Source organism: Channa argus, chromosome 1 (genome assembly GCF_033026475.1).
Source record: "Channa argus isolate prfri chromosome 1, Channa argus male v1.0, whole genome shotgun sequence".
Classification (NCBI taxonomy): Eukaryota; Metazoa; Chordata; class Actinopteri; order Anabantiformes; family Channidae; genus Channa; species Channa argus.
Window position 1 is genome coordinate 13,681,076 of NC_090197.1, and position 20,593 is coordinate 13,701,668.

The 20,593-nt window shown below is 38.6% G+C and overlaps 1 protein-coding gene across 5 annotated transcripts in view; it reads left to right on the forward strand.

Annotated features, from left to right (window-relative positions):
* Positions 1-3,073: 3,073 nt before the first annotated feature.
* The window catches only part of trps1 (trichorhinophalangeal syndrome I), a 109,076-nt gene continuing 91,556 nt past the window's right edge, over positions 3,074-20,593 (forward strand). Inside the window, exon 1 of one of the 5 annotated variants that reach the window (XM_067499682.1) lies at positions 3,074-3,457. The gene's annotated coding sequence lies outside the window, so the exon portion shown is untranslated. Of the gene's footprint in view, positions 3,458-3,654; positions 4,011-20,593 lie in introns of those variants that run through there. The other 4 variants (XM_067499674.1, XM_067499688.1, XM_067499702.1 and 1 more) reach the window with 4 other exon arrangements.

A 20,593-nucleotide genomic window follows, 5' to 3' on the forward strand; every position in this document is an offset into this window, starting at 1 on the left:
CCTTTCCCCCCTGTGGGGCAAGGGGGGAAGGACTATGAAGGGAAGGGTGAAAGTCTTAGCCAGCAGCCTGGTTTTCATACCGAGCTAACAAGGTCATATTCATTATTTATGTCACTCAATTTTCCCCACAACATTCCCGTAAACTACATTATGTTTGGATTATTTTTGCAACACAGCCATTAAAATCCATAAAAAATCTGACAGACTGATTGAATATTAAAAAAGTCACACAACAACATTACTGTTTCACTAACGTTCAAGGCTGATTCAGGACATTGTTTTGAACTAGAACTCATTAAACGTCTACATTACCATTATGCATATTCATTATTCTCAACATTAACTTAAAGAGGCCATGTTATCCTTTTAATGATCTAGTGTAGTATAAAATACTGGAAAGTTGGGAGTCAATATTGCACATTGTCAAAGGCTCGAAGCTTGAGATAAATTAAATGCCCAGGTTTCAGTCTGCCCTTTTAGCAGTTTTTTTTTTTCTGTTTTCCTGACAGTGTGACAAAGGACCACATGCTCACATTGTTCACCGCTGATGTCATATAATTAACTGAAACTGACCTCTGTTTGTTTTTATCTTGTGGCTCAGCAGGTCCCTCACGAGCAGCACTGTCTCTTTAGCTTTGTAATGAAGCACAGTGAGGTGTTTTTGATCTTTAATTTCAAGATGTGAATCATTGTTTACAATTATACGCTTTCTTATGTTAAACCCACTAACTGATTACCATATGACTTGAGTCCCTTATACAAGTGGTATATATATATTGTTTTAAATAATCCCAGTATGGAAGACATTTTCGTCCTTCATCAGAGTCTTACACAGAAGCATACGCAATTGAGACACAGGGTAACAGAATACACAGCAGCCAGAAGACTAGATGATATGACAGTAAACTTCCAGTAGAAAGTTGTCATCCTCTCTCAGTATTAGTTATTCAGTGCGGTGTGAGTTTTCTTTTAACTGTTTTAACAATGTACGTCATAAAATGTAGATTTTGCACTGAAAGTTGTATTTCTTCCTCCTCTGGCAGCTCTCTAACCGGTGGCACCCATCTGACTTTCATAAGCTTAAAAACACCCCTGCAAACATTCATCTTGCCTTTATGTTGCATGGTTTCCATTTGACTGTACACACTAAACATCTGCATGCATATTGATTGAACTGTTGCATTTCCAAGACAGTATCTACATACGTTCTCAGTAGATAAGTTAGTTTCCCATGATAAGGGAATTTATCATTTAATAAATCTACTAACTATTTGAGATTTTGATCATGCTGGCCCAGGTTTCATTTTCCCTGTGGTTAAATAGGTACTGATACCAGATAAGAGTTATTAATATGTATGGACCTTTGATCTGACCGTGTAGAGAGAAGACCACATCAAATTTGGTTCAGATTAAATACATATTTCAAATATTAAATTGCCTGCGGTATTGATTCGAGATATGAGTTTGGACCTGTTTTAAGAGTTTAACTTGAGGTTTCCATGGATTTTGAGCCTGTAAAAGATGGTTTGCAATTTAAAGGCTTTTCATTGCTAAACTAAAATAGTTGCATACTGTAGAGTTTAATTTATGGGTTCAATAAATTGTCTTTGTAAATTCTGCTAGAAAAAATATCTAAAAGCCTAGTATGAATATACTGTCAAAGGAAAGTTAAACTGTAAGTTTATAAAAAGTGTCCTCAGCAGTCTGAAAGATATGTTAGTATTAGGTGACGCATGAAATATTATATAATAATTTCTAATTAGATGCAATTCAAAAAAGTGAAAAAAGAGAACAATCCTCATAATAATAATCAATTGCAATTTGTCGCTATCACACTTTCGTGTTGTTACTTTATGTCCATACAACTACAACTAGTAAATCCAACTGTGTCTAGGTGAGAGGTCTAATTTATCTTCCGCATTTTTCGCTGCTGTCGAGCAGTATTATTACGTATGCGTATTTATGTTATGATGTATGTTTGGATGTACATATGAACACTGCACACTTGGGGAGGAGTGATAAATGTGGCAGTAAATGCCTTTAACGGTACTAACCAAAAAAATGAGGAGAAGAACTACAACTATGGATGAAATTGAAAACAATACAGGGTTGAAAACGTTAAAATAGTCTTGGCTGTCTTTACGTTGTAGGACTTTTACTTAAAGCTACAATATCAGATTTACTCTAGCATTAGCACGAAACTCAAAATTAATTAACTCTGGTCCGCCCATCCCTCCCTGTCTCTGCTCTGCTCCTCTATCCTCTGCTACGCTGCATCATGCTCTGCCGTAATAAGCAAGAAACAGTCATTGAAACTCTCTGACTTGTAACAAGGATGAACTTTTCAAAAAAGACATTCAGAAACAAATATGTCTGCACTGCTTCCAGTGCAAACCACAGAGAGATCATGCAAATGCCACAGTTTAGGAACATATTTCCTCTAAAATGATATTCACAAAGGTCACACAGTGTATCAATAAGCCCAAACAGGACATTGTAGTAAAAAATTCCATATGAAAAAAAACTTTTATTAAATTTTACTATGCATAGTAACTGAATGCATAGTAACTTTTTTTTATAACTGTATCAAAGTACCACTTGAAGTCATCTATTTGCACTTAGGAAATAGATTTAATAATGCAACAACTTTTTAAATTATCTGTGTAAATAAGTGAATATTCTGGCTTTTATCTGTTTTGTTTAATGTGTTTTAATAAGAGTGTGTCACTGTTCGTGATTTTTAGTTAAGACTATTTAGTTACTTAGTGACAGTGTAGATCAAAGTGTGTCACTTTATTGTTGATTTCATATGATTAGTTGCTTAGTTGATTTGCTTTAAAGTTGAAATTGGATATCGTAGTGAATGTAGGTCACTTTCTTCAGTAGTTGATTTGGTTTAGTATTAAGTGTGTAAATAAGTGACATTGCAGTGGTGTGTGTCACTTTAAGAGTCAGTCTTCGGGTGGCTTCTTGATATTAATAGAGCTGCTGTGTCTTCCTCCTCTGACGTAATGTCCACAGCCTACAGAGAGCCAGGCAGAAAGGTCCTGTCACAGCAAAGCGATAACACTAGTCTGGGAAGGAAGAAAAAAAAAATAAAAAGATAACGAGCTGTTCTGCTTTGGTTGGCTGTGACCAGCAAACTCGGGCTCTGGGCGGCAGAAAAACTCACTCCAACATCGGGATATTGCAGAGCAAAAACTCACCCACTAACCAGTCGGCGTTAGCCTAGTTTCATGTGCCGCCGTGAAGCCTTAACTATCTCTCTCCCTATCAGATCAGAGAGAGAAAAAAAAGAGACAGCCAAGACACAGTCACCCCGTCCGACATCATCAACAAACAAAAAAAAAACCCCACAAAGAGACGAAGCAGCCAGCCAGCCAGCCACCATCTTAACAGGCTGCTGAAAGAGACACACACAGAGAGAACAGAGGCTTATGCTTATTTTGATCAACAGGTAAGCAGCACCAAAGGAAACACCACCAACACAAACGCACACCATGCATAGCCTACAGCCCTCTCTAGTAGTTGCTGCAGTGGCATTGTGACCGGAAAAAAAAAACAAAAACAAAACAAACAAACCAAAAAAAAAAAAAAAACAAGGCAGCGACGATGCACGGTTGGAGGTGTAGATGGCGAAATGCATGCTGTCGGACAAGCGAGGAGCTGACATTTGTTCGTCCTAAAAGGAAGCCGGGACGTGAGGCAGATTAAGGCTCTGTTAGCCGTTGGTAGTTTTACGACGGGCAGCAGTCGGTTTGCGTCTTATGTAACTAACTAACGGCCTGAGCAGCGTCGGTGGGGAAAGAGGGATCTGCTGAATGAGAGGGAGGAAAAGAGCAGCAGCAACCGCTTTGAATTCACATGGCAAGTCACATTTAGGTTAGGACACCCAAACGCTACACAAATACAAATTGGGGGGCTACTGGGGGACGGCTACTGCTTTGATTTAAGAGGGAGTCTGAAGCCCGCAGCAAAGGGACGCGGAGGGACTTAGTCGCCTCAAGTAGGTTTGTGTCTTCTCTTTAAGTTTTGTTTCTGTTTTTTGTTCTCTTTTTGACATTCATTCACGGTAAGTGGCATCCTGACTGAGTCGCTAGAAGCCGCTGACTTGGGAGGGATTTTGCCTCTAACAATATAGCCTTCCTGTAACCACTGCGTGCTACTTTTTTCTGGGTTGTTTTCATTGATAACTTTTTTTTCTGTACTATTCACGCAAACTTGATACTCAAGTTCAGATTTCTTTCTCCTCCGAATGACGCACGTCGTTAGGGAGCGTGAGAGAGCGAGAGAGAGAGCGCGCGCGCGCGCGCGAGGGAGAGGGACACAGGTTTGTGCCGAAAGATGAACATAGTTGGATGCTTGTAGTTTGTTTGTGCTAAAAAATGGGAAAGTTGTGTAACTCTTTGCTCAGAGGAATCGCCGATATGGCGCTGTTTTGTGCACGTCTTTCATTGTTAGGAAGCTCAAGAGCGCATGGTGGATGCCGTAAAAGGTTCCCAGACATCCTCTCCTATCAACTCAGAAGACAGACAGACACTCTTTAGCTTAGATATGGCGCATTTATTGATTTAGTTGTTGCTGTTGTTGTTGTTGTTGTTGTTGTTGTCGTCGTCGCCCGCTGAACTTTTCACGAGTGATGCCGGGAACCATGAGTAGCATTTCCAATCAACTTTGTAAAAATTCCCCCCCCCCCCCCCCCCCCCCCCTTCTCTCATCTACAACACCAATACCACCACCCACCCACCTCCCCAACTCTCTGTCGTAAGAAACTGTGATGTTCCTTTGAGATAAGGGAGCAGGGTAGGCATGACAACTCTGTGGGGAGAGCAGAGTATGTGAAGCCAGCACAATGAGGCACACACTGCAAGGAAGCTTTGTACACAGTCCTTCACAGTTCTCCAGTTCTGGCCCCCAAAAGAACTGCTCTTGTGCGGACAGACTTTTATTCAAGCGATAACCTCAAGTAATTTTTTAAGAACCAGAGCAGGGCCGTGAGACTTTAGTCCGACCCCACACTTGTCCACAGTTGTTTGAAAAGTTGACACTTCGTATTGTATTAAGTAAATAATTCATTTAGTGATCGTATAACTGTGTGAAGCTGCAAAACCTTTGCTGATTATTTCTTTAGTTCTTTCAAACTAAGCGTGTCTGTCTAAATCTTTAGCTTCACGGCATAGTGATGTTAAGTAGAAACTAGAAATACAGACTACTTAAAAAGTAAAGGAACTTTTTATTAACGCTTAAACACGGACTTAAAGTTCTTTAATATTTTTTGAAAAGTTTTTTATCCTCAGCCACTGCAGCATCAGAATTTATAAAACTGTTATAAAACAAATTATTCACTTGTTTAAAAATACAAATGTACAGAAGGATCTATACAACTTTGAATGTTTAGTTTACTGCTGGTTTAGTGCAAAGTAATGTTTTAAACATAAATCAAACAGAAAGTATATAAAGCATATTGCTATGCTACTTTTCACATAAAGGACAGATGGAATTGTAAGCCACATGGCTGCTGTTACAGCCAATTGTTCTTTTTTTTTATTACTTTTGTGAAAAGATATTACAAATTGCACTAGAATAATGTTACTGACACCTTTCAACTGACTATTTATATAATAGTCTGCTGTATTATTTATATTTATATAACATTATAGTGCAGCGTGCCGTATATTTAGGAGACATCCAGCTTCACGTGTAACTTTTTCAAACAGCGTGTCAGCGTTTGCCTTCTAAGTGTTTTTAGTAATTCAACATGGATCATATTTGTGTGGTGGTTTCAAGCCACTTTGTAAGTAAATCTGGATCAGTTGCTTTCAATTGACATTAACTTGTAATTATGAAATTGTTTTAGACACTACCTGTCATGCCCATCTTGTCTGTTTTATGTTTTTCTCAGTTTACACACACTTAGATTCTACGCACTCCAACCTCATGCGTAGTCGCTCTTAACTATGAACAGTTGTATGCACAACTTGTTCTTATGGTCAAAAATATGCATGGAACATGCCTTTTGCAACTTTTAACAAGTTTCTATAAAATTAGCGAAAACATTATATCTAGGAATGTATCACTTCAGCTCTATTACTTCTAACTGAAGTTTTCCTCTTTCCAGACACTGGATATCGCCGTATCTTATGGCCCTGTTCTTAGCTGCTATTAAACGTCAAAACAGTTGACGACTTCCTAAAGAGAACCTCTGCTTGTAAAACTTTTTCCCGTATGTGTGTGAGACAGAGTGGGAGCGATCACAGCACTTTTTTTCTGTGTGTGTGTGTGTGTGTGTGTGTGTGTGTGTGTGTGTGTCTCTGTATGAGCTGTGGAGACAACCATGGCTTACTCATATGGCTGCAATATGTGAAGACTCTCTGCGGTGGAATTGGGAAGGGAGAAAGTTTTCAGTGAGAGAGAGAGAGAGAAAGAACACATGGAGCGAGGGAAGTCAGAAATGTCCTGTTCAACTAGCTGGAATGTATCTCCTGTGTTTTATTGACGGTTTGATGTTTTGTAAGACACGAGGAACAACTGTAGTGATTTTGTGGGCTGCCATGCATTTGTCTTTGGTTGTTTCAAAGTAGTACTGCACTGCGAGAGGAAAAAGGCCACTTTGAGTGTTATTTTAAGTGGAGACTTTAACTTGGTTCAAGCGGCTTTTGAGGGAAAGTTGTAGTGATTTCATCACCTCAGCTCGATAAAGGGTTTGAACCACTGAAGCGTATACTGACTAACAGCTCTTTTTATCAATACTTCTTAACTGTTGTTACCGTTGTTAAAAATTATCGATAAGTTAAAATTATGAAATTGGTAGAGTTTTAGCAGAAAAACAAACAGTTTTTCTATTAAAGGTCATCACTTTTTAAAAAATTGCCAAAGCGATACGATATTAGGGCTGGCATGCACACACTTGGATCAAGTGTCTGCAAGTCGATCAAGACATGAGATTTTGTAGAAATCTGAAGGAACTGTAATGTTATAGCATGCAACCAATCAATAATCACACCTACTCTAAGAACCCACACATGAAGAGAAAATAGAGTTCACAGGATGGATTGAAGTCTAATTCTTTTTGCTAAACCTGTGCTGCTGCTCCTGTACATGCAACAGTGGAGGTTTTGGGTGAGTTATTTTATTTGCCTACCAGTGTCTGCTAAAATCTACCACCAAATCTAAGGAAATGCATGTAATAATTCTTGCTGTGACCTCTGCTCTTTGCTCAGTTGCTGCTGTCTTGCTGTCTTTGTGATCTGGAATGACACGTGTCCTTTTTGAGAGTGCTCCTGTTCGTCTTGTTCAAATGAAAGTCAAAATGACTTATCTTCCTTCATCTATGCTCATTATTCTTATCTCATTCCCACACCTGTTGGTCACTATAGACGAGTCAGTGGTAATGAAACGCACTTCATTCCCTGATTTTGAGGAGAAGAGAGGGGATCATTTTCCTCAAAGATTTTCGGGTCTTTATTTTATATGAATACAGAAGTCCTATCTAGTTCTATTTATTTCTAATTTCTGATCCCGTTTATTTGTGAACCTGAACCGGTTTGACTCTCACTGTTTCCAATAAGCGGGAAAAGATAGCATCTATTAGAGCAATCAGACGTTATTCATCTCAACCCTGCTTGCAGTTCAGATAAAGGAAAACATCCATTTGTCATGGATAGTTTATTTAAAAGAAAAAAACTTTTTGCAAAGGCTTCTGGCTCTCTTGGCTCATAGTTCCATAGCTAGCACTTCTTTATTACCCGGTCTCTTGTTGTGATCATATCCCAAGGACTCAGTTGTTTTTAACTTATTTTACAGTCTGGGCAAATTGTTTTGGCTCTTTCACTGCTTTATATTAGCTGCTTGTAATGTCCGTAATACATAGGTTTGAGCTTATTCTTGTGTTACTGGAAGTCAGTCTGGAAAAGAGAGTCTGCTAAACGCCCAAAATGTCATCCCCACTCTATGCTTGTGGTTTGTACAGCCTTGTTTAGGCTTGAGTTTGTCTGTAATGTCTTTGGTCTTTTTTTGTCTGTCTTCTTTCAGTCAGCCTGCTTCAGATAACGAGCACATGGTCTTGGTTTAGAGTGAAATGATTCCCCCCTGTTTATTTTAGGTTTTTCTGACAGAAAGATTCTAAATACTGGACATTTTTTCTTCCTTTGATCTCAGAGGGTAAATAATCTTTGTGTCACGATAAAGTTGAGACTGATAAACTGGTGGTTGAGTGTACTGAGGCATAATGCCAGTAGAAGCTGGTGACACAGGCAGCAGTATAACCCCGTGGTTATGGAGAATCTCCCATTACTTAAAGGTTGTATTGTTAAAACACCAATCAATGTCATTATTGGCATGTTACTGTGCATGAATTGAGACCCTCAAATTGTTTCAAAAGGAGCATATGCTGTATTTTATGTTACCAGATTGATTTGCAAACCATCAACCACCAGCGAGTTAATGAAAGCTCCCTTGTCTGGGAAACCTGCTGGCTTGTTATGTGATGTGTTATGAGCTGCGAGTTGTGACTGCTTTGACTCAGCAGTATACTTATCACGCTGGCACTTCCTGTGCACCCAGACGTTCAGTTATCAATCACTGTTCATATGAGTTTTGACCTTGTGTAAAACTCAGCAAGGGCTCTGCTGCAATGCTGTGTTCAATTAACATTCAAATAAATCATGTTTCAATTGCAAATGAATCATAGCTCATTTGCTCATATATGAGCAAATGAAGTACTGCTTCCAACTTAAGAGTACAGTTATAGAGAAGGATTTTGTTGTTTACTACAAAACAGTAGTTGCTCTGTATGTTCCATACGTTGGACAGATTTGGATTTATATTTTCATCAAACAGCGATAAGTTACACATTTTCTTCAAGTCCTAAGGAGTGGCTTTGAGTTGCTGTAGGTGTTTTTGTATCGGGTTCGAAAGGTTTTAAAGGAAACCAAGTGTGTCATTAGGAAAGAAATGTAGCTTTCCTATAAACAGTTGTCCGTGACTACCTTCAAACAAAGTAGACAGTGCATTTTCTCTGACTGTTGTAGCCACAGAGTATTTAATAAGAAAAGTTTGGAAGCTTTGGGTTGTTTGTTTTAACTCTGCATTATAAGCTGATACTAAATAGTTTTGAGTTGATACTCAACAAATACAGTCCATCAGCCTGTTTATATTTCTAATGGTGCATTAAAAGTTAAAGTAAGTTTAAATTTATGTTGTCCACTGCCATTGTAGATCTTATTGTAATAATACTCTATAAAACCTCCCTCTAAATGGTTTCCTATTTGAAAGTGTGGCTCCATGGTAAAATCTAATGACAATAAATTGTGACAACATCTACCGAGCCAAAACCTGAAGCAAAAGTCATTAAAAGAGAATCAATTTTGCAATTGAGGTGAAATATTGGTGAATTGCCCTTTTTAAATTTTTAATCCTTGCATAATGAATTTGAATGAGATCCAATATTGGTTTCCCTTATAGCAAAAGTCTTTTATGAGAATATAGTTAGTTGGGCGGACCAAAAATACAGCTGTTACATCAGGATCCCATAAATACATTATTTTTATGATTGTAATTTATATTACTATTATAACTTGTCAATAAAAAGCTGTATTCTAATTCCGTTACGAAAAGACTCTAATCTAATTTGTACTTTTGAAACTTGAAATGACCTGAAGACTCGAGAGATACTGGAGATCATCAGTCATGCTAAACATGCAGGTTGAATTTGTTTTTATTACTTTACACGGTGTGTAGCATTTATATTAATTGATGCTTGTACTTTTTTAATGCTTGTATTAAAAAATGCAGATTCAATGAAAAGAATGAAAAGCAACAGTATATTTAAAAAAAATACAAGTATGACACGTATTCGATTGGTAAGAAGGAATAAAACTATATGTACAAGAAGAGGAAATCACACATTTTGTAAAATAGTGTGAATTAAGAGTTGAGATGATTATTTTCTAAATGCAAATAGGATGTAGTCAAAAGTCAGCAGGGACACACAAGTTTATATACAATTCCCGTGCCATATCAGACTGTATAATAATGATATGAAGAAGAAATTACAGACTGAATTACTGCGACATGTGCTACAAGCTGTAAAAGTAGATTTAAGCTTGTGGCGTCATGAGTACATTTGTGTACTGTGCTCAAGTGTTCCCATGAGCACTACTCTGTAATTTCTTAGAGTTTTCACACAGTACCCAGCAGATAGACACCGAAAATTAGCTATGGAAAATGTGACAGTGGCATAAGTGGTATGAATTTGAATATGATTTATGTTGTACGCTTCTTTGTGTTGAAGCTGAAAAGGCTGTGCAACACACAGATGGAGAGAGTACCGAACCATTTTCCTCAAGTACTGGATGCTTAATTCAGCGAGACTTTTCTCGAGTAGAAGTGGCAGTGGTTTTTTTTTCTTAATCGAGGAAGCTTCTTGGATAGAAGTTGCTACCGAGTGACACAGGACGGCGTAAAAATGTCTGATTTCATGCATGTAGGACAGTTAGCCTCCTTGAATCACCACATCCACCTGTTGTTTTGTGGGGAAGTTGTACCAAGAATTCTCCAATTTAGCATGTTCAGGATTTGTTTTCAACTAACACATTATGATATGCACAACAGATGAAGGGTGCAATATCTGTAATTGATTAAACCATCAGCTTTTGGTTACGCTCCCACCAGGCCAAATCTGAGTTTTCCTCTAAATCACAAGGTATTTTTGATGTGGTTGTTGGCATCGATGTATGCATGTTATCTATTGCTGCGGGTCCTATAAATTTAGAAACAGTGTTTGTCATGGCTAGACTTCCAGTATTACAGCACTGAAGAACACTCATTTTCAGACAGATGAGCATTGTTGATAGATGGTTATCAGTTGTTTTAACAGTCTATCAGCACTTATCTCCCTCTGTTGAGGTCAAATCTGTCTTATTGGCTCGCTCGGTTATGATTGAATTGACTCACTGATTGCTTATTCCTGTACTGAAGGTTAACTGTCTGCTCTGTCAGCAGTCAAACCAAGAGCCTGCACACACAGACATGTGTAGCTTTCATTGCTGATGAATTTGTTACTTTTTCTCTGTTTCACTTTTTCCTTTTTCGCTAAAAGTGCCTACTTCCTTCTTGTCTATTTCTTTATCTTTTAAATCTCTTAGTCTCGTTCTCAATGTAATGTGAGAAAGACGTTTACTGTCACGTGTGCTCGATCACAGTGTAACTGAGCAAATGTGCATTTTTCTCGGTCCTTGTCTTATAGTCACATATAATTATCTTAAACTAATACATCTGTGTTTTATGGAGGAGTGTGTTTGTGTGTGTAAAATTCTCTAATATATTTGCACACATATTTGCAAAAATATCATCTACGAAGTGTTATAATAAGCAATATTTTATTGAAAACCTTTTTTGTTTTTATCAAAAAGCAATTTGTTGAAAATGTACCTGCAGCCCTCTATACCTGCTGAAATATGGGAATCATTTCCTCCTGCTTTTAAAACCACTACACTTGCACTCCTTCTCTACTGACCCCCCCCCCCCCCCCCCCCCCCCCACACACACACACACACACACACACACACACACACACGTACACACACACACATACAACCCCTATTAGTATTGTAGTCTGGGATCTAGCTAAAACATCTGGTGGCTGAGCAACTTTTCAAAGTAGTCTTTGTCCTCACTCTGTGTGCATGCATGTGTGTCTGTCAGTGTGAGCCTTCAACCGTGGGTTTGTGTGTCTGTATAATAAGGGGCAGACTTTTTACGGCGTCCCGTCAAATTAAATCTATGATTTAAAGGACTAAATGTACATTCTTTCTTTCATTAAAACCAATAGCCAGACTAGCCTTTTGTGAATTTGTGCCTTTGGCTTTGCTAAAAAAAAAAAAAACCCATTAAAGTAAAAATTGAGAACGTGTCTACTGAATGTAATTGGTGATTGGTCAGTCTGACCTATTGTGTTATTTTATACGTGTAACCCTGGCGGCACTGTAACAGAGAGACAGCAGGAAGAAAGCAGAGGGAGAAATGACACCTTTCTAACTTCCCCCTAATCAAGTTTGACATTTCCACTCATATAAGAAAGACCCAGTGTAATACATAAGATAAAGGTAACCGTCTCACCTGTTCTCTGAAGGGTTGGTTTACTGATACTGTTGAATAATCCTGCAATAGCGGCTTTGGGCTTTAGAGGGTACAGCCCCGCAGACAGTTTGAGCAAATGCCCTCAGGGCTTTGCTTCTAACCACATAAACTTTGAAGGAAGCAGGGATTCATCTTCGCTTACAGCAGTTAAAAGTGCTTATATCTGCAGATTTAAAGGTGTAGCACCTTGTCCTGGTACAAGAAACTTAGTTTAACATATAGCCTATGTTATAGAAAATAGTCTGACATTAAAGTAAACAGCTGACTCTACGCAGAATGACACAAACTATTGTTTTGTTGATCTATTGGGTTTATCCCATGCATTTCAGTGGCACACTGTCTATAGCCATGATACATGCCACTGATGGGGTTGATTCTGTAGTTATGCAAGAATGTTGAATGGATTCAGGTAATGATCCAACCTTCAGTCCTGTATTGAGTTGTCGTTACCGAAAACAAATTCTTGCAGTATTGCAGCTGGGGTTTGAATATCATCTTAATATTATGATAATATCTTTTCAACTGTTGATCAGACAAACAGAGGTTTGACAGTTTATTAAAACTTTGATGAGGTACAGGAAATAGTGATGGGTATTTTTTTCATCTTTTGATAATCCTTTGTTGCAGGCCTAATCTCTGCCATCATGATTGTTCTTACAGTGTGCTTCTTATATCGCAACTTTGTACTGAGCAATAAACGTAATGATAAACTGTACATATTTGGGATTTAAGACACTTTGTTTGCAGGAATAATTTATCAAACATACCAATTTGTTCATCTTTTAAAGTATTCAAACCTAGTTTTTGGAGGTTATTGCTGGAGGCAGTAAATCACAACTGCATACTTTTGCATAACACTGTTTGAGAAGCCTAGTGTATCATCTTGTGAGGACACCCTTTTGGGCCCTAAGCCAACACGATTGAAGGCCACAGAGATTAATGAAGTTAGGTCCAATAGACATGTTCTTAAAATAAAAAATATAAATTTTGATGCTCAGCGTGTTTTAATATCTCACTGAAAGGGGAAGTCCTCTGCTAGTATTGATATCAGACTGTGTTTAACAGTCCGACACTAACATTTAGAGCATCAGATAATTGATATTTGCACGGTCAGCATGTTTTTTAGCGTCACTTATGAGAAAGGGAAAAAGTGTGTGTGTGTTTAATGGTGTGTTTTTGAAGTGTCTGTTGTGTGCATGTATAAAAAAAAAAAGGACGCATGGATGGATGATGGAGGGAGGGATGTGGGTGGTTTTTTTGAAATGGAAATTAAGGGGGCACACATCTGGGGGTCTTTGAGACTTCTATTGGGGGAGATGAGAAGATGGGTGTCAGAGGCCCATGGTGAGAAGTGTGTATTTGTGTGGTTATGGGGGTGGGGGTAGAGAGTTAAGGATAACTGGATAAAAAAGAAGGAAGAGGAAAGGGTAGTTCTTAGGGAGTGAGGGGTGGATATAATGAAAGGGGGGTGGGGAGAATGCGGCTGTCACAGACAAGGAGAGAAGGATGGATTAAGGTATGGCAGAGGAAGTGAATTATAAAGGATAAGAAAAGTTTGTGAAATAAGGTTGTGATGGAGACGAGTAGAGATGTAGAGCGTCTTAAATGAAGGCTTTGCTTTGCATGTCATTGGAACAGCAGAAAAATGAAGAAAGTAAATAGTCAGAAAGATGGACAGATGAGGAACTAATTAGCATAGACACAGTAGTGGGAGGAGGAAAAGTGAGGAGAAAAAAGGGGGCAAAAGATCACTTGCTATAGTTGAAAACTTTACGGCTGACAGTTAAATTTACTTACGGCCTGTGTAAGTGTGCTCATGTGCGTGTGTGTTGCAGGGAGTGGAATAGCACAGTGGGGTGCATGGCGTTTGTTCTGCAACATGGCTTTTAGGCTTTTTAGTGCTTCACACAAGTTGTCCTCCGTTTGTCTGTAATGGCTGATTTTGCCTAGCTGTAAACTCACTCGCTCTCTCTCTGTCTTGGCTTCTTTCTTTTTCTTTCTCACTTTTACAGATGAGTCAAAGAGTGTTAAAATTATTAGATTGTATTTTCATCCCTTACATAAATACTGCATTGATTGGTCTCGTCTTTTTACATTTGCTTGGACGACCACAGGTTAATCTGTGCTTTCTGATACTCAAGCATCACCTTATTGATTTTTACCAAAACCTCTGTGTATGTGTTCATTGTAAGATAATAAAAAAAGTGATCCTCATGTTTTTGTTTTTCAAATAATGAAAATATATTCAGGATTAGTCTGGAATGGTCTCGAGCAAAATGCTCGGGATTTATCTTGTCTGGTATTCAAAGCTGCTTTAAAATCAGGCTCATCTCTTGAAGGATAAGATAAAACAATTGTTCGTTGCTTTGTTTTTAAATAAATTTGGGATGTAGTCTAGTTGTATTGCACCATGATTCAACAACTTAACTTCGACTATACACATGGGGTTACAAAGCATGGTCTCAGAGTCTTGAGGATGTAAAACATTTTGACAGCATTTGATTTAAGAAATGAACACTCAAGAGATTAAAGAGAGGGAATATGGAAATAGAGTGAGAACAAATGGGTTGAAGAGTGAGAAGTGACAGACCTTAGCAGATGAGTGGCCTTGGAAAAGTAGAACACAAGTGTTTGGGTCACTGTTGTGTTGTTAGCACTCACTGCAGACTGACACGCACAATGTGTTACAGTTATTAACAGGTACCACCAAAATCATTTGAGAACGTTACTTATTACTTGAAGCTCAAACCTGTGCAACAGAATAAAAGCATTATATAAGGGATGATGATAATTAACAGCTCTGAACCAGCGCTCTGCGCTACTGCTCTCTTTTTGATGACTTATAATGTTTTGACCCTCAAGCAGCAAGTCTAAACTGTATTTGACAAACATTTCCCGCAGGTGTTTGTTTTTTTATGGTTTGTGTCAACCGAATTATCAATCTGGACTATACATATGGAATGATAGTTCTCTCTCTGTCTCTTTTCCGAATGATGAACGTTCATAGGAATCATTGTTTTGCTACAAGATTAACATCAGTCATAAGATTAGTTTTCAGTCTTTTTTAAAAAAAGATCAATCAAAGGAAAGGTAGAATACATCCTAGACATTTCAGGTTTCTTTGATACAACATTGAGAAATATTGAAGTATGTTTTCATTCCTGGGAAAATTTAGGATTAAAAAAATTTCGGTGACTCACTGTGATAGTATGATCACATTTGGATTCGAATTTTGATTAAAGTCCAGTTTTTGAATGGAGCCCAGCCCTGCATTGACATCACTGGGGCGCTGAAACCTCCCAGCTTTGCTTCCCGATAATGTTCAACAGGGAAACGCTGCTTCACTTGGCCAGCGCGCACATAGAACGGCTCTGGAAGGGAATATAAAGTCAACATTGTGGGTTGAAAATGTTCCGATGTGTGTCTGTACATGTACGTGCATGTGTGCATCTTAAGTTTGTCCAGACATTTTTCCCGTCGGGCCGGCCGCTCGCAGGAAACGTATGATTCTCCAGGAATGGAAAGTGTGTGTGTGTGTGTGTGTGTGTGTGTGTGTGTGTGTGTGCGTGTGCGTGTGCGTGCGCACATGAGAGAGAGTTGCATTGAGTTGCAAGTGTGTAACGGTGTGTGCATGTCCTACTGCTTCAGCCTTTTTTCTGTCTGTGAGTGTGTGTGTGTACGTGCATGTCTGACGTAATGTTTGAGCATTCCCAGAAAGAGGCAAATTAAACTATGACACACACACACACATATAAGGGGTGTTTACATGGGTATGTGTGTTTAAAATCATCAGATATGTCTGGCAGACTTGGGCAAGTGGGAGAGGTGTGTGTGTGTGTATTTGGCAGAGCTATAGTTTGTTTTCTGTATTTTGGGGAAAAAGACAGCTAGGCAAGAGTCAACAATCAACATGTTGATTTATGCAGCTACTAGTTCCTTCCATTACGCCTACAACTACCACTGAAGCAGATTTTGTTCTCCATTATTTTTGATGCATGAGAGTCTTGGCTGTGGAGCGCAAGGTCAAAATCAACAGTCCTGTGTTGATTTATGCAGCTCCTGGTTTCCTGCTACTATCGTACATCAAGGTGGGACATTAAAAGCATCCACCAGGCAAAGGCAGAGACTGTGTTGACTGCAGTTGGTAGGTTTGTGTCCTCTGCCAGCTGCAGCAGCAGCAACTTTTTTCCCCCTAACTTGATACAGTATGTAATGCCACCTGTTTAATGAAAAACAAAATCTACAACTACTGGCAATGTTTGACAAACTTTCCTTCGATTCTTCACCCTTCAGATCCTCTATTTCTAATATTAGGTCCATATTTATACCCTACAGGAAGGAATAGGGCCGTATTATTCCTTTAATTGTTTATTTAGGCACTAAGTAACACTAAGAGGAACATATCTGTTATAGGGAAGTGGCAGTATGTCAGTAACTTGCACGTGTGTCTGTGTCACAGCAAAACTTGAAAGCTCTGGGCGTTTCTTACAGCAATGAATAGACAGGACACTCCCTTGGCTTTAACCTCAACAGCTAAAAGATCTGGTTGATCAAGATCTGTGATTGATGTTCACAAGAGAGTAAAATCACTGGCACGGTCCAATTCTGACAATGTACTTTTGTCTCATAATAACGCTGGTAGGGTAGTGTCTGTGTTGCTCTATTGTTTACTGTCTTCAAATGCACAGATAGCAGCTGCTTCCCTTTTGGAGGTGGAGCAACCAAACATCAGCAAACCAGAACTGAAACATGTCATATAAATCTCCAAATCTCAAGTCCACATCTTCAAATAGCTTTTTTGTTGTTCAGTTATATGCTCAGTGTTCAGAAACCAAAGTAATCAGGTTCCTTTCGAAGAAGACAAGAAATGCAGAAACTCTTCACAAAATGCTACAACTAGTGCACTGCTGACATTTTTGCTTGCATTGTTTTCCTAAAACGAATCAATTATTTGACGAATTGTTAGCTTTATATTACAAAACAAACTGTTAAACCAATGACAGCTGAAGCAGTATCTGTGTCATGTCAACAATAGATTTGATAAAGTTAGAGAGAAATTCTTCAATGATGTTACAACATGTACTGATGCATTTTTTGGGAAGATATTAAAGTTTTTAAAGAGGAACAAGGTGATTATCTCCTGTTTCTGTTGGGTTTGTTGCTCTAGGACAAATATAGTTGAGATGTAACATCACTATAGTGATCATATTTTTATTTTGTAAAACATAAAAACAGTGACACTCAAGAAAGAACTTTCAGATGATTTTAAAATCAAACACGCACAGCATATACACATGTATTCTTAATTTCTAACATCCCCCTAGCTGCTTTATGTATTTGGAACAGAAGCACAGCAGGCACACCCAAAACAATAACTCTGTTCAGATGTGGCAATGAATGAGCAATATCATCTTATTTTCAAATGGAGCTAGTTTGGATTTACAGTAAAATATTTCATATCTGTGCTGTGATTGGTTGAAGGTACAGTTTATACTGTTTATGTTTATACAGAAAAACAAAAAAACCTGCTTGCCAATCCTGCCTGTATGATCGTGTTGTCCAATGTTACATCTGTTTTAAATATGTCTTAGAACTTACGGACATCACGCTTTGTGAATATAAAATACAAACAATCAAAACATTTTCATTTGCAGCTATTGAATATAAAACTATGTGGTTTCCTGTCTGATGTGGAATTGATGGCAATGTGGAATTAAACTCAGTCTACGTGACATCCAAAAACAACCCGAAAAGGCATCAGAAAAGACCGCTTGTCTGTTTCCCATGCTTTGTTTGTATTGGTACAAGATAGAGTTTAATTACTACATGCAAAGATCAGCATTTTTTTATGTGCAACCCCAACAACAAAACTGACTAAAATAATTAATTTCAGCTGGAAAAGTTGAGTTGAGTCTGAAACAATGTACCCTCTGTGCTTTAATTGGTTGAACATGGAACCCAACTCTGTCTACATAAGATTTTAAAATGCAGTGAAACACATCAAAAAAGTCTTTCAAAGACAATCATTTTCTTGGGACACGGGGAAAAAAATTCTGAAAAAGAGGAAGAAACAAGCATAATTACTTTGACTACCATGTCATTTGAAACGGCATTAGCAATAACAAATCAGAAAACAATAAAAAATGAGAGCATAGATAAATTAAAGGACTTGTGTTGTAATAATTAACAGTTATTGAGAATGAAAATAAAAAATGGTGTGTGTATGTGCAGTGTGTATTTAGGTGGCAGTGAGGTCTGGCATGTGTGGTTACATGCATACATGTTTGTGCGCGAGTGAGGGAGTTAGTGAGTGGGTATTTGTGTGTAATCATGTACGTCAGGCCGTCATGAATGGTGTGTTTGAGACAGAGCGGAGTGTGGAGTTCCTCGGGCTGGACCAAATTGGAAACAGAAAAACAAACATTCCCTAGGAACCCCCCGCTCTCCACCTTCTCCCAGCCCCCCTCGTCTGCCGACTAGTGGCGCAGTCCAACCTGTCTGGGACAGTGTAACGGTCTATAGCCGGACCGGACCACACACGTTCATGAAGGGGGTTGGACGCTGGGGGGCAGCGGTTGTGGTGGTGGGGAGAGTTGCAGCTGTGTGTGTATGTGTGTTGGGGGGGGGGGTCTCAGCCACAGTGACAGTTGGAAAAACAGACAGAAGAAGCATATGAAGAAGAATATGACAGAGCTCAGTGATGCATTGATGGGAAAGACAGAGATGGAGCAGAGAGAGGGGAGGAAAAGTGAGATGGAGACTTTAAAGCTGATGGACATGAGATATGCATGTGGGAGCTATAATAGTAAGAAAAAAGAAAGGAATAAAATAAATGAGATAAGTCACAGTGGATAAGTAAAGAAAGGAGAATGAGAAATGGATAAGGAGAAAAACAGAAGGGCAAGAGAAAACAGCGATTTAGTAAATGAGTAAGCAGCAGCTCGACTGAGTCAGAGTTCCTGAGGGGAAAAAATATTTAGTCACACTCACTCTTTAACAAAAAGGCATTTTTTCCTCTGTTTTCTTTTCCTGTTGTGAGTACGACTGATTAGTGAATATTTGAAGAGGAGTTCTTACTTTCAGCTCTAATAGCTAATGCTATTATGTGGTCAATCATATAACTGCCGGAAGAGGGGGAGTGTATCCGCGGGTGTGTGTGCGCGCGTGTGTTTCGCTCCTGTAGAGTGTAATTTCACAATTTTTACAGCTTGTAGCATGATTTTGGTGTTTGTGTGTGAATTTAGTCCTCTTAAGCTGGGGATTTAAAAAATATTTGTCTACTTAAAGCTGAGAAATCACATATGTTCTCAATTAGGGCTTTTTAATATCATATTAAGGAAGTATGGGTTTACCTGGTGATGCCTTTATTTTAAATGTCTACCTGGAAATCATAATCCACTTTTTTGAAAAACATATTTCTGCACTCATATACATTACAGCTTTAAGATGGGAGGATCTTTAAAATGACTCAGAATTTCAGTAGTGACTCATAATGTGCTTTACTTTTCACGCTAACCATTTCTTGTTTTCCCTTTCCAAACAACAGATACCCGTTTTAGATTGTGTTTATTTTTTATCACTATAGTCAAACAAAAAAAGTGCATGTGGAAGTGGTCAGGTTCTCTCGGGACCGTTTTAAACCACTGAACAGGTACCCTGGGATATGAAAGCCCTGCTTCTGCATCCATTTGTCATTTGCTCTCAAACTTATTTACTTACATTTAAACTGGCAGTCTGGAGAACAACTTCAAAAGTCCAAAGAAAGACAAGAAAGGTTCAAATGCACAGCCTCAAAATAACAAAGGTGATAAAACAGTGCCTTTATAAGTGAGCAAGAAACAAGTTCCAAATATAGATGATAGACTTGTATCTTATCCACCACTGATGTGCGCACAAACAAGTCAGACTTACCCAAGAACTAAGCTTTGTATAAATACAGACTCAGATTTAGATTTGTGGTGGAGAGAGAGCGAGAGACAGAGGCATGATGCATGGAAAGAAGAAGGGCTGGCAGAGAGAGAGCGAGAGGGAGAGCGAGAAAGAGTGAGAGCAGTGGTACAAACAGAGAGGGTGGGGTGACTTTTGTGGTTGGGGCAACAAAAGGGGGAACCGAGATTCGGAAAGTCTGACATTTAACGCTAGAATGACCAAATAAATTGTCAGCCACAGCCGCTAACAACCACTTGAAATTCGATATGCAATCCCATATTTTATTTACTAATACCTTGTAATTGCTCATCTGTGACTGTTTGGTTCTGATTCATAAAAGGATCAATATTGAAATAGAATGAATAATATTGCGGATAGAGGGAGAGAGGTGTAATTTTGGTGCCACCACTACAGTTTGTAATGCTTTGCTAATTTGAATGACTTCCAAATGTTGTTATTACAATAGCTGCTTTCATTAGTTGTCACCAAATTGGCACCAGTTTATTGATTATGTACATTTCCATTG